Here is a 13,301-nt window from a genome sequence, read left to right on the forward strand (position 1 = left end):
TGAGAATGACCACTGGCTCAGCAACGCAGTGGCCGCTGGGGATCTCGACACGGGCAGAGGGGGCGAAAATCTCACAGTGAATTCAAGCAGTTTTATTGTTAAGGGGGAAAGAGATCAAGGGCAATAGCTGGAGGGGGAAAGCAGATCTGAAGAGCTTTTTTTGGTTTGTTTCCTTGGTTGGTTGGTTGGTTGGTTGGTTGGCTGGCTTGTAGGACAATTCAGTGGAGAGAAACTGATGATACGGGAGAGAAAGGGGAAGTACCGGGGAATGACCTTGAATCAAAGACAGGATGGAGGTTAGTGCACCCCGGGCACCCCAGACAGTGTGTCAGAGATGGTGGGGGGCAATAATAGCACTGGGGCATAGACGCAGGTGTACAGATAGGTGTATGAGCTTATGAAAATCCCCGTCTGATTATGTGACTTTTTGCAGTGATGTCCGAAGCCAAGTCTCCACCTGGGAGGGAGACTTGAGGAAACAGAAGCAGGAAAGAAGGTATCATCTAGGAGGGAAGGGGCACTCCCGCTGGGCTGGGGTAAGACAGCATGACCAGCCTCCCGAGGTGAGGGTTCACACATTTACGGCAAGCGTCATCCCGCCACTGCTGTTTCTCTCAGCCAAGTTCAGCTGCACACGTGTGGAGTTGGGTCAGCCAAGTGCTGGATCCCTGCAGGATTCAGGCCCCACAGGTGGTGTCTCAGGGTTCTGATCACAAACATGTGCTTGTCTTCTGCTTCACAAAAGTGGGGTGAGGCTTTCTTTTTTGCCTGTTGCTCCCAACAGTAAGTACAGAGAAATTTTATTTTTGTTTAATGGGGAGCCTGGCAAAACATCAAAATTTGAAATAACACAGGGCATATGTTATCATGTGTTTGGAGAAAGGAATGTATATGCAAATTAAATAAGGAGGCTGGGGCTCCAGCTCTTTAAAAAGAAAGACAGAGGGACGCCCAGGAGGCTCAGTGGGTTAAGCATCCGACTCTCGCTTTTGGCTCAGGTCATGACCTCAGGGTTGTTGAATCAAGCTCCATGTTGGGCTCCACGCTCAGCACGGAGTCTGCTTCTCCCTCTCTCCCTCCCCCCACCCGTGTTCTTCCCCCCAAATAAATAATAAAATCTTTAAAAAAAAAATCTCAGAACAGTCCACTACCTGGTGCCCAAAAGCCTAATGACTATCAATAGAAAATGTACAGATAACAGATTGCTTCTCAGGGCAGGGGTGTGTGATGCTACTTGAGGAGGCATATTTAGAAACCAGAGGCTCTCAAACTGCAGCATGCATCAGAACCACCTGAAGGTTTTGTTGAGGCACAGACTGCTGGCCCAATCCACAGTTCCTGATTCAGTAGGTGTGGGGAGAGTTTGAGATTCTGCGTTTCCAGCAGGCTTGCAGGTGACGTTGCTGCTCCCAGACCACCCATTGAGGACTGCTGGTAGAGAAGACTGCTTCAAGAGAAAAACCAGAGAGAACAGGATCAGAGACTGTCTGCCTGCTGGCTATCTCTAGCACTCACCAGAAACCCTCATGTCAAGGTGCTAAATTATTTCAGTACACTGATCATTTATTGAGCATCGGCTAGGTACAAGCGGTAAGCTGGAGTATATTAAAAATATCAGCGCAAGGCCTGCCTTTTCCCTCTGATTACCCCTCCTGACTTGACAGGGGAATCTAGACTGTTATTTGATCCCCAGTGGGTGTACACCACCCTCCATAACCTGACCCCCAAGTACAATGCCACCCCTTCCTCCCTGGCACTTAATAATATCAAAATGCTTCCAGTTCCCACGCTCACAAAGTTATTTCATGCCTTCATGATTACGTCCATATTCTTCCTTCTGAGAAAAGGTCCCTTCTGTTTCCTCTTGCCTGAATAAAACTCACCTCAAAACTTACCTCAGGCTTCCTGGAACCACTGGGTTGGCGCCCAGGTGCCCCACAAGACGCTGTACCCACCTTGCTCCACGTCATCAGGGAAGCACCTCTTGCCCATGCTCTGAAGCTTCCGTGTGGAGAGGGCTCCCAAGAGCACCACTCCTAGCCTCCTTTCCCACCTCCCTCCCAGCAGAGGAGAACGCTTACCTGACTGGTGAGTCAGGAGAGGGAACGGGTCTTCCCCTCTCTTTGCAGATGTCCGTGCACAGAGTTGGTTCTGCTCCGCCGTGTCTAACTGTGTCAGTGCCCGGATGGCAACACCTGTCTAACTCAGGGGTGAAGGATCAGCTAGCCCACTGTGGCCACACATCCGGCCCTCAGAGAGCTGATCATTGCGACCTCCACCTGTCTGACTCCATGCCTGATCCCTTAATTAGCCCAGTTTGGGCTGGGAAGAGGAAGTTACTTACCAGGTTTCTCCAATGCTAACATACATTATCAGCCCATTACACATTCATCAAGCTCATTAAGACCAATATCTTATTCAATCCCTGTCAAAATACCAACAGCATTTTTCATAAAAGTAGAACAAATAATACTAAAATTTGTATGGAACCACAAAAGACTCCAAATGGGTTAGGCAATCTTGAGAAAGAAGAGCAAAGCTGGAGGCATCACAATTCCAGATTTCAAGATATACTACAAAGCTGTAGTAACCAAAACAGTATGGTGCTGGCACAAAAATAGACACACAGACCAATGGTACAGAACAGAGAGCCCAGAAATAAACCCACGACTATGTTGTCAATCTATGACAAAGGAGGCAAGAATATACAATGTGGAAAAGACCGTCTCTTCAGTAAACGGTGTTGGGAAACTGGACAGCCATATGCTGAATTCTTGCTGAATCATTTGGAAGTAAGTGGCAGACATAATAACTTTTGCCCCTAAATTTTCCAGCATTTTTTCCCAGAGAACAAAGACATTCTCCTACATAACCATATACCATTATCACACCCAAGAAATTTTACATTTATAATGTAATAATTTATAATATTAGCTAATATTTGGGGCATATTTAAATTTGAGATTTAAATATGTCTCCAAAATGTCTCAATAGGGACCCAATTGATGATCATGCATTGCATTTGGCTGTTAAATCTCTTTAATCTCCTTGAATCTAGAAGAGTCACCTCACCTTTTTTTTAATCTTTCATGACATTGACATCTTTGAAGAGTTCAAGTCAGTGGTCATGTAGAATGTCACATAATCTGGATCTGTCTGATGATATACTCAGGACTGGATTCAGGTTAAACATTTTTGGTGAGTTATACTACATTGGTGATTCTGGTAGGATTTCTCAGCAACCCTTGCAGTTGCGTAATTCCCTCCCTTTGAGTGTGAGCAGAATCCGTGACTATGATGAGCTATCACTCCTTTCTTATACGGCAACAGGGATTTTGCAGATGTAATTAAAGTGCCAAATCACTGGACTTTAAGATAGAGATCATCCAAGTGGGCCTGACCTCAACACATGAGAGCTTTAAATCAGAAATGGGGGGACCCAAAGATTTGAATTACTAGAGTTTAGAAGCAGATTTTCCCCAGAGGCACCAGACAAAATCTCACCCTGGTTCATACATTGATTTCAGTCTCCTAATGTCCTGAACAGAGCACCCAGGCAAGCTGGGCCTTTGAGTGCTGAGCTAACAGGTGGGTATTGCCTTAAGCCGCTAAATGTGTGGAACTTCGTTCCGCAGCCATAGAGAACTAGTCCAGCGTTGTTGCATACCTCTGTGGTGCTCTGCAGCACCCCAAAGGGACACAGTGTCAGCTTGTCTCAATGCTGGGGATATCTAGACTTCAGGATCTGAATGTCCTCATTGATATTGGGATATCAGTGTTTCTTAGCCTTTTCAATGGACAGAATCAGGAAACCACAAACTTACAGAAAAGCTAGAAGAACATTACAAAACCAACTGAAAATAAGTAGCTGACTTGATGTTGCGCCACCCTGAATACATGCATACACATAGTGTATACATTATCAGTATCAGTCTGGACTCGTGTATTTTTATTTGATTCAATGGCTTATGAGCTTTTACTAGCATTATTTATGCTGATATTCAAATTGTTCCATATTTAGCCAGTGGGAGCCTTTCATACTGGCTCCTGTATCAATAAGGAATTTTTAAAATCTTTTTTAAAAAGATTTATTTATTTGTTTGTTATTTGTTTGAGAGAGAGAGCACACGAGCAGTGGGAGGAGCAGAGGAAGAGGAAGAGGGAGAGAATCTCAAGTAAACTCCCCACTGAGCACAGAGCCCCATGCAGGGCTCAATCCCATGACCCCAAGATCATGACCTGAGGCAAAATCGAGTCAGACACCCAACCGACTGAACCACCCAGGCGCCTCTTTTTGAAAAAATCTTAAGCCCCAGGGTGCCTGGGTGGTTCAGTCGGTTAAGTGTCTCAGATTCTTGATGTCAGGGTTGTGAGTTCAAGCCCCGCGTTGGGCTCCACACTGGGCATGAAGCCTACTTAAAAAAAAAAATCTTAAGCCCCAAAGTCTCTCCACAATTAATATGAACAATAATTCCTTAACATAATGTCATATCCAGTTCACATTCAAGTTTCAGGATTGGCTTCATGCTATCTTTTTATAGTTCAGTTTAAATCAGCATCCAAACAATATGCATTATTTGTTGATAAAACTTGTAAGTCTCTTAATCTATAACGAATCCTTCTACCCTTATTTATTTTCATGCCATTTATTTGTTGATGAAATCACATCTCCTGTCCTACAGAATCACCCACATTCTGGATTTGGTTGATTGCATCCTCGATATGTCATTTAATACTTTCCTCTATTCCCCCGGTTTCCTGTGCATGAATAGGTAGACCTAGATGCTTGATTACATTCAGGGCAATTCCTCGCACGAGAATGCTTTGTAGTTGGCGCTCTGTATTCCCTATCATATCACACCATGAGGTGCAGAGCATCAGACTCTCCCACCTGTGGTGATGTTCAGTTCGGTCTTTGGGTCAAGGTGGGGTCAGCGCAATTTCCCCACGACAAAGTGTCCCATCAACCTTTCACCCGATTGGCAAGCATTGATAATCATTATTTCACTAGCATTGCAAAGCAGCAAGGTTCGAATTCTGTTGTGCCTCCTGCAATTATTATGCTGGGATTTACCAACTATGGAATATTGTTGGTAAGAAAAAAATGAAAGAGGGGCACCTGGGTGGCTCAATCAGTTGAGCATCTGACTTGTTTTCAGCCCAAGTCATGATCTCAGGGTCTTAAGATTGAGCCCTGTGTCCTGCTCAGCCCTCAGTGGGAGTCGCCTTGTCCCTCTCCCTCTGCTCTCTGCTCCCCCATAAATAAAATCTTTTTTAATTTTTTTTATTTTTTTTGTAACCAAAACTTTAATCCCAAAGATTCTCACAAACATATTACAAATGACAGCATGAAAAAAAATAAATCTTGCACAGTAACTCAAAGTTCAGCTCTACAATGTACCCTTAAACTGGCAGGACATTGGTATCTTGAATAGTTTCAAATGACCAAACAGAGAACGTTACAAAGAGCTGTGTGTTCATACACAGCAATCACATCAGGAAATTACGACCTAAAGCAAAGGTAAACTAACTTTCTTGCAGCTTCCAATTCTACACCAACTGGACACCCCTGCCCAGTATGAAGAATAGTTGGTTCTTTTTTTTTTTTAACCTCTAATCTAGTTTAACAGTGCAGCTTAATTTTTACCTGCTGGCTTGTGTTCACACCAGCTTTTAAAGACTGCTTCTTCAACTACAGCTGCTTACTATTATCCCAGCTATGGAAAGACTTTGTTCAATTTTTGCCAGTTTTCATAATATTAAATGTCAAGCTTTAGCTGGGCAGGAGTTAGAGGCTTATTATCAGTCTATGTGAGACTAAACTTCAAACCAAATTCAATTTTGCTTAAGGGAACATTGTAAAGTAACAATTCTTGATATTACATGCCTCATATGATCCATTCAAATCATAGAGAATTACATCTTTGTCGCTGTTCTAAGAGACAAACAAATGTGAACAGCTAAAACATCTTAAAAATGCACCAAGCTTATGAAGTCTCAAACAAAACTTGAATTTTCTGTACATACTCCTGTCAAATGAAGTTATTTCCTGTACACCACTCCTCTTGCAAACTGGTCTTCTATTTCCTTTCATTTGACCTAGATCGGCTACAAGACCTAGAGAAGGATCGGGAAGGCTTGTGATTTCTCTCCCGAGACAGTGATCTCTCTCTCCTCCTATCTCTAGAAAGGGACCTGCTCCGGCTGCGGGAGAAGCTTCTCCGTCTTGGAGATCTGCGGCGAGGTGGAGGACTCCTTCTCCGATAATCATCTCGAGGGCGACGACCCCAAGACGGTGGTGGGCCACGATTTCGACTTCTCTTTTCACCATTCGAGAGTTCCACTCCTACTCGGCAGTCACATAATGTTCTCCCATCTAGTTCTCCAACAGCATCGGCTGCATCTCGGGGATCTTCAAATTCAACAAAAGCAAAGCCGGGAGGGTTTCTAGCAACCCACACACTTCGGAGTGGTCCATAATAACCAAAAGCTCGTTCCAATTCAGTCTTGTTACCATTGTTTCCAAGATTACCTACATAAACCTTACAGGGCAATGGACAGGTATCATGATGCATTTCGAGATCTTGGGTTGGAAAGTGGACGCTCAAATCCACACACCCTCAGATGGGTCTTCCCGCTTCCTGCTCCCCTCCCCGCCCGGCTCCCGCAGATGCTCTCGCTGACCTGGCTTCCACGAAATGGTGGATAAAATCTTTTTTTAAAAAATGAAAGAAATGCTTGATTCCTTCCCTTCATCGATTTTCAGAATAATAACACAGTGACCGATGAATACTGTTAGAATTGCTATAAATTCATGAATTTTTATTTAATATGTTTCAACACATCACAGTCAGAATCATTTGGATGTTCAAACTCTCCCATTTTTGAACAGTAGGATTCCCTTCGAGTTGCCTTCTGTATTCTTTTTTTTTTTCTTCTTAATTGAGGTATAAAATAAACATATTATGGGCGCCTGGGTGGCTCAGTCGTTAAGCGTCTGCCTTCAGCTCAGGTCATGGTCCCAGGGTTCTGGGATTGAGTCCCACGTCGGGCTCCCTGCCCAGTGGGGAGCCTGCTTCTCCCTCTCCCACTCCCCCAGGTTGTGTTTCCTCTCTCACTCTCTCTCTCTGTCAAACGAATAAATAAAATCTTAAAAAACAAAAAAAAACAAAAAAACCTTAGTTTTTATTCTTCTGCTGATAGATCTTTAGGTCGTTTCCAGTTTTACTATTATGAATAAAGCTACCCTGACCTTTCTAATACATATTTCATATGGCTCATGTATACTCATGTCTGTGGGATATTTATCTAGCAGTGAAATTGCTGGATTAAAAGCCTGGCCCGTGTTTGGCCACAGTGGATAATGCTAAGCAATTTTTACAGGCAGCTGTTTCAGTTAACACTCCAGCCAGTGACTTTGGAGAGTTCTAGTTGCCCCTATCCTCACCAACACCTGGTATTGCCAGCCTTTTTCATTTTTAAGCCATTGCTGCTGTTGGTATGTAGTGGTCCTTCATCGTGTTTTTAATTTTTAATTTGTATTTACCTCGTAATTAATGATATAGATTGGCTTTTCACATATTTCTCGGTCATTTACACATCCTCTTTTGTGAGGTACCTATTCAAGTATTTCCTCTCCTCTCATGGTTTCATCTTCTTGGTGATGTTACTTTTGATCACTTGATTAAGGCGTCATCTGACCTATTTCCCACATATTCGAGGCTCCTTTCCTGCTTTGTCCCGGGTAAGTGATCTGTGGGGAGAGACGTGATGACCGCATGAGCGTCCGGTTCAATGTTTTGCATCCACTGATGACCTTCGCTTGGATGAATGATAGCAGTGGTTGTTGGTGGGCATCCGCATGGTCTTGACAGGAGTTTGCATTTTCACTGTCTCAGTAGTATCTTTTATTGAACAGAATGGCTTAATTCGAATGAAGCTCAATTCATCACTTTTCTTCTCTTAAGTTGGTGCTTTCTGTTTTCTGTTTAACAAATTTGGGGGTGCTGGGGCGCCTGGGTGGTTCAGTCAGTTCAGCGTCTGACTCTTGATTTCTGCTCAGGTCATGATCTCAGGGTCATGAGATCGAGCCCCGCATCAGGCTCTGCCCCAGGCCTGGAGCCTGCTTGAGATTCTCTCTCCCTCTCCCTCTGCCCCGCTATCCCTCTCTCCCTCTCTAGAAAGAAAGAAAGAGAAAAAGAAATCTTTGTGAACTCCAAATCTGTATGTTCTTCTAAAATGTTATTGTTTTACCTGACACATTTTTGTCCATGATTCATCTTAAAATTTTTTTAGGGTATCAAGATTCACTTTTTGTTCTCATGCAAATATCCAGTGATCCCATCAACATTTGTTGAAATAAATAGGTATATTTTAAACTCGTAAGGGTGCCCGGCTGGTTCAGTTGGTAAAGTGTGTGACTCTTGATCTCAGGGTCATGGGTTGGAGCCCCATGTTGGGTATAGAGCCTACTTAAAAAAATAAAATAAAATGTGTGACAAACGTGACATCTGAACAAGTTGATGAACCGAGTGGGGGAAATTTGAACACTGAATATTTGATGATATTCAAGTGTTAATGTTACTTTTCTCAAGTGTGATAATAGTATTGTTGCTAAATTTTTTAAATTCTTATCTTTTAGAGATATATAGTGAATTTTTTTTACAGGTAAAATGGTATGATGTCTGGGATGGCTTCAAAATAATCCAGGATATGTATTGACATCAAAAGTGAAAACATCTTTGTACCCCAACTGTAATGGTTATTTCTTCTAATCTATTTGAATAAATTCGTCATGAAAATTAAAGTATCCTCAAGAGAGTAAGGAAGGTTAATGTGTTACATCGCATAACACATGCTTACTTAGCAGTGTATTGACTCCAGCTGGTTGCACACCCACGTGCAGCAGTCGGGCACGCTGGTGCTGCGTGCACACGAGGGGCCCGCCTCCAAACAGGAGGTGATGCAGAGTCATCGGGGGGCTGTGCCTGGTGGCTTGATGATGCTTCTCATCTCTGCTTTCCAGGAGTATCAGTGGACATGTGTGGAATCCAGGTTTGGTCTCATCCAAACCCAGGCTTGCCTTTGTTCCATGGGACATACATTCAGACCTCCTGACATTTGTGAATATTCCAGAAGATGGTGGGTTTTGCTGATTTTTAGGCCTTGCTTTGTGTTATTCCTTGTATCTTCAGGCTCTCTCCCTCCCCCCACACACAGGCATTCAAACACCCGCACATGCATAAACTTCACTTCCAACATAGTTCTTACCAATTTTTTCTACATTTTAGGTTTTCTCTGAACCCAATAACGTTGCTTTGTATAAGATTTTCCCTAAATTCTAGTAGGAAACCACCCACCCCCATGCACAATTATATCAAACTGGAATATTTCAAATAATAAACATTCCATAATCACAAAGATGATACAACATATCAAACTAAGTGATAAATACATTGGCCCATGGCTGGGATTCCCAAATTAATGAAGATTACTTAGTTGCCACTTTTGCTTTATGAACACAAAACATTTCATATACAAAGAAAATACCTCATGTAATTATCAAACAACCTTGTGCAACGGATACTCTGACCTCTGTTTTACGCGTGTGGAAGGCACTGTCCTTTGGCACTCGGGCTTCTGACCCTCTGTGAGAAGTGAGTCTTGATCGCTCTTCCCAGACTTTCACCAGGAACAGGACTAGCAGGGGCCGCTAGGTGGCGCTCCTCCGCTCCTCTTGCCCAAAGGCTGCAGGGTTTGATTGGCTTGTGTGTTCCCCTAACACCGCCGCCCACCCCTCCCACCCCCGCCCCGCCCACGCATCCTCATATAACCCTTTCCACCGTTTTGGCTATAAATAGTGGCTCTCACACCGCAGGGCCCTGAGCCTAAGCCGTGTTTTAATCCTATGGCCTTCACTCAGGAGACAGTCCAAATCTGTGTTTCACTCTCTTCCTGAGATCATCCTGGCACACATAAAAATGAACGTTTTTATTTTTATTTTTTAACTCTAGCTTTATTTTTTTAAGATTTTATTTATTTGAGAGAGAGAGAGTGAGAGAGAGAGCACAAGTGGGGAGGGTGGGGGAGGGTGGGAGAGGGAGAAGCAGGCTTCCCGCTGAGCAGGGAGCCCAATGCGGGCCTGGATCCCAGGATTCCGGGATCGTGACCTGAGCCGAAGGCAGACGCCTAACCGACTGAGCCACCCAGGCCCCAAAATGCACATTTTTACACCAGTATAAATACTTACTAAAAGTGAGTCTCATTAGCCTTTGCCATGTTTTTAAGCATGCTGCCACGTAAGGAAGAGTGACGAGATGGAGGAATACGGCGCGAGCACCGAGGGCCACAGTGGGCATTTCTGTTACACCAGCTTCTGTCATTTCATGTGCGTGTGGCAGGGGGAACACAGAGGGCCTGCCCTGCTCTCACCCCAGTGGGGGTGGGGGGGGTCTCCTAGCATTGGCAAACATCCTAAGAACACTTATTAATATCTAGCAATCAAGGTTAATATGAAAGAGATTTATCTTCTTGGGGCTCATCTCTGAAGTACCGACAGTAGGGGCAAGCAGGGAAGGGTCTTCCAGAATGGCTGGATTGCAGGAGGCCGTGGGAGGTGAAGCAGGACGGGTAGAGGGAGACAGAGCAGAAAAGGAAGAGGTTACCTCAGGGTACCCCCCCCCATGGTGGTCTGAGCACCTAAAAGGTGGAAGGTCACCAAAGACGAATAATAGAGAAATATTTGCACCATCACCCAGCCCTTGAGTGTGTCTTTGGTCCTCAGGGGGTAGGAACGAGTTCTGAACGCCTTTTCCAGGAGTAGAGGGACAGTAATAGTGAGGGGGTGACTGCCATTTTTGCTTGGCTGACACAATTCTCCCAGACCAGTTTCTTTCCAATTCTCTCTCCAGCCACACGCCTTGGAATCAAGGCAGAGAAACTGATGTTAGTGGCCAGATCTATGTGAGCCACTATCAAACACATCTACTAGTTATCTGGAGACCCAGATTGTCCAAATTAGACTGAAAACATCTGCTTGTCTATATGAAGTAAGAATAAGAATAAATGAGGAAGAGTGTCAGCCTCAAGATGGAGGCGTAGGTTGTTCATGACTTCAGTCCCCCTCACAAGAAGACCAACTAGCAAGTAAACATGGACAAGACATCATCATTAAAAAGTCCCAGAACATAGGGGTGAGGCTGAAGCAGTCCCTGGAACACAGAGCAAGGAGGACCGCATTCAAAGAGGAAGAGGAGGGGTTCCATTTTGATCCCTTCCTTCCCCTGGCCAACACGGCGCAATATCAAGAGGGCCCCCTGGGCCCACCTTTTCTCCAGTGGGAAAAAGAGGGCCTAAGGTGGACACCCAGCTCTCCAATGTTATGGGACGCTTTGGGGGAAGCCCACTGGGTCTTGCTTCATGGAGATCACCATGGGAACCCATGGGCCTCAACCACTGGGGATCAGAGAGAGACAGACAAGGGGGCAGGGCTTACAGCAACCGGTGCTTAGATCTTGGAGGACCACATTCCTGCAGGCAGCTGTCCCCCAACCAGATACTAGCCAGCAGCTCTGCCCATCTACAGACCTAAGCTGGTGGCCCCTTCCAGCCGGGGACCTCGGTTGTAGTTCTGCCTGATTTGGATCCCCAGTCCACTGGGCTGAACCCGATATGGAACACGTCCTACAACCCTGCTTGGGCAGGGAAGCAAATTCACCATCCCACCCAACTGCTCAGCATAGCCTCCAGTCTTGCCCCTCCTGGAAGCATGGCCACAGATGCCTGGCAGCCATGGCCCGCTGGGGCAGGAAACCGAGCCAGCAGCCCTGCCCAGCTGTTGAGCGTAGCCTCTGGCCCCACTTGACAGGAAGCGCAGTCTCCAGCCCCACCCAACATGACTGTAGGATCCGGCCCGCAGAGCAGCCAGTAGGGGCGCACAGTCTGAGACCCCACCCAACCAGGAGCTGTCGCAGAGCTTGGCCCCTAGCCCTGCCCTGTGGCGGCGTCGATCGATGGCACTGCCACACCTGGGACTTTGCCCAACCAGAGGAGGCTGCAGAGCCTGGTGGGGGCTCCACATGGCCCCAGAGCCCAGCGGGCAGCCCTGCCCAGCCGGGGAGCCCACCCCAGGGCCCCACTCGAACCCGGAGCCTAGCAGCAGCCCCAAAGCAAGCCCCGCCTGCCTGTGAATGCTACCAGCTGACCCATACAGTGCGCCCAGCTGAGCCCACTGGCGGAGCTCTTTCCCTGCTGAGACGCACCTGTAAAGCCTGGAAGAGGAGATTATGCGCTCAAAGACACAGAGAGCAATGCAAGGACGCGGGGATCACGAAGACTCAGGTAAATAGGACACCACCATAGAAAACAAACGAAGCTCCATTAACTGACCCTAAAGAAATGGAGATCAGGGGCGCCTGGGTGGCTCAGTTGGTTAAGCGACTGCCTTCGGCTCAGGTCATGATCCCAGAGTCCAGGGATCAAGTCCCGCATTGGGCTCCCTGCTCGGTGGGGAGTCTGCTTCTCCCTCTGACCCTCCCCCCTCTCATGCTCTCCGTCTCTCATTCTCTCTCTCTCAAATAAATAAAATCTTAAAAAAAAAAAAGAAATGGAGATCAGGGCGCCTGGGGGGGCTCAGTCAGTTGGGCGTCTGCCTTCAGCTCAGGTCATGATCCCAGGGTCCTGGGATCGAGCCCCGCATCGGGCTCCCTGCTCAGAGGGGAGCCTGCTTCTCCCTCTCCCTCTGCCCCACCCCCTGCCTGTGCACTCTCTCTCTCTCAAATAAATAAATAAAATCTTTAAAAAAATAATAACTTAATAGAGAGGCTGGCCTGGGGGCTGGATCAGAAAGGGCCTTTTCCCCGGTAACTTCTGGGCTGCTCAGTGTTCTTGGGAACAAGGTGCCTTATTTCTGCTTGGCCACGTCCTCACCTCCGACTCCAGGGCTAGGCTCTGCAGTCCTTGAGCCCTCCCAGCCCCCAGCCTGGGCCTGCCTCCTCCTCTCTCATTCCTGGAGGAAGCAGAGCAGGGGAGGCGGGACAGGTCCCCCAGCCAGCGCACCATTGCTGTAGATGGGTCTGGGTCCACCTGTACTCATCTTGGTCGTCTCAGTCTCATGCCATTAGCTAAAGAAAACGGGTCCAGAGCATGTCATCTGTTTCTCTAACAAATTCTTGGTGTGTAGTTGCCATTTGGAATTTTCAGAGGATTCTCCACATTCCCGGTGGGCGTAGGAAAATCTTTTTTGTTCACTCGTCAGCGTTATTTTCCTCCTGGGAGGCTGGGCCCCTCCATAAAGTAGGTGG

The 13,301-nt window shown here is 46.3% G+C and overlaps 1 pseudogene; it reads right to left on the reverse strand.

Annotated features, from left to right (window-relative positions):
• Positions 1–5,629: 5,629 nt before the first annotated feature.
• LOC118547478 (serine/arginine-rich splicing factor 3 pseudogene) lies at positions 5,630–6,661 on the reverse strand (annotated as a pseudogene).
• Positions 6,662–13,301: the final 6,640 nt, after the last annotated feature.

The sequence above is a fragment of the Halichoerus grypus genome, chromosome 7, assembly GCF_964656455.1.
Source record: "Halichoerus grypus chromosome 7, mHalGry1.hap1.1, whole genome shotgun sequence".
Taxonomy (NCBI): Eukaryota; Metazoa; Chordata; class Mammalia; order Carnivora; family Phocidae; genus Halichoerus; species Halichoerus grypus.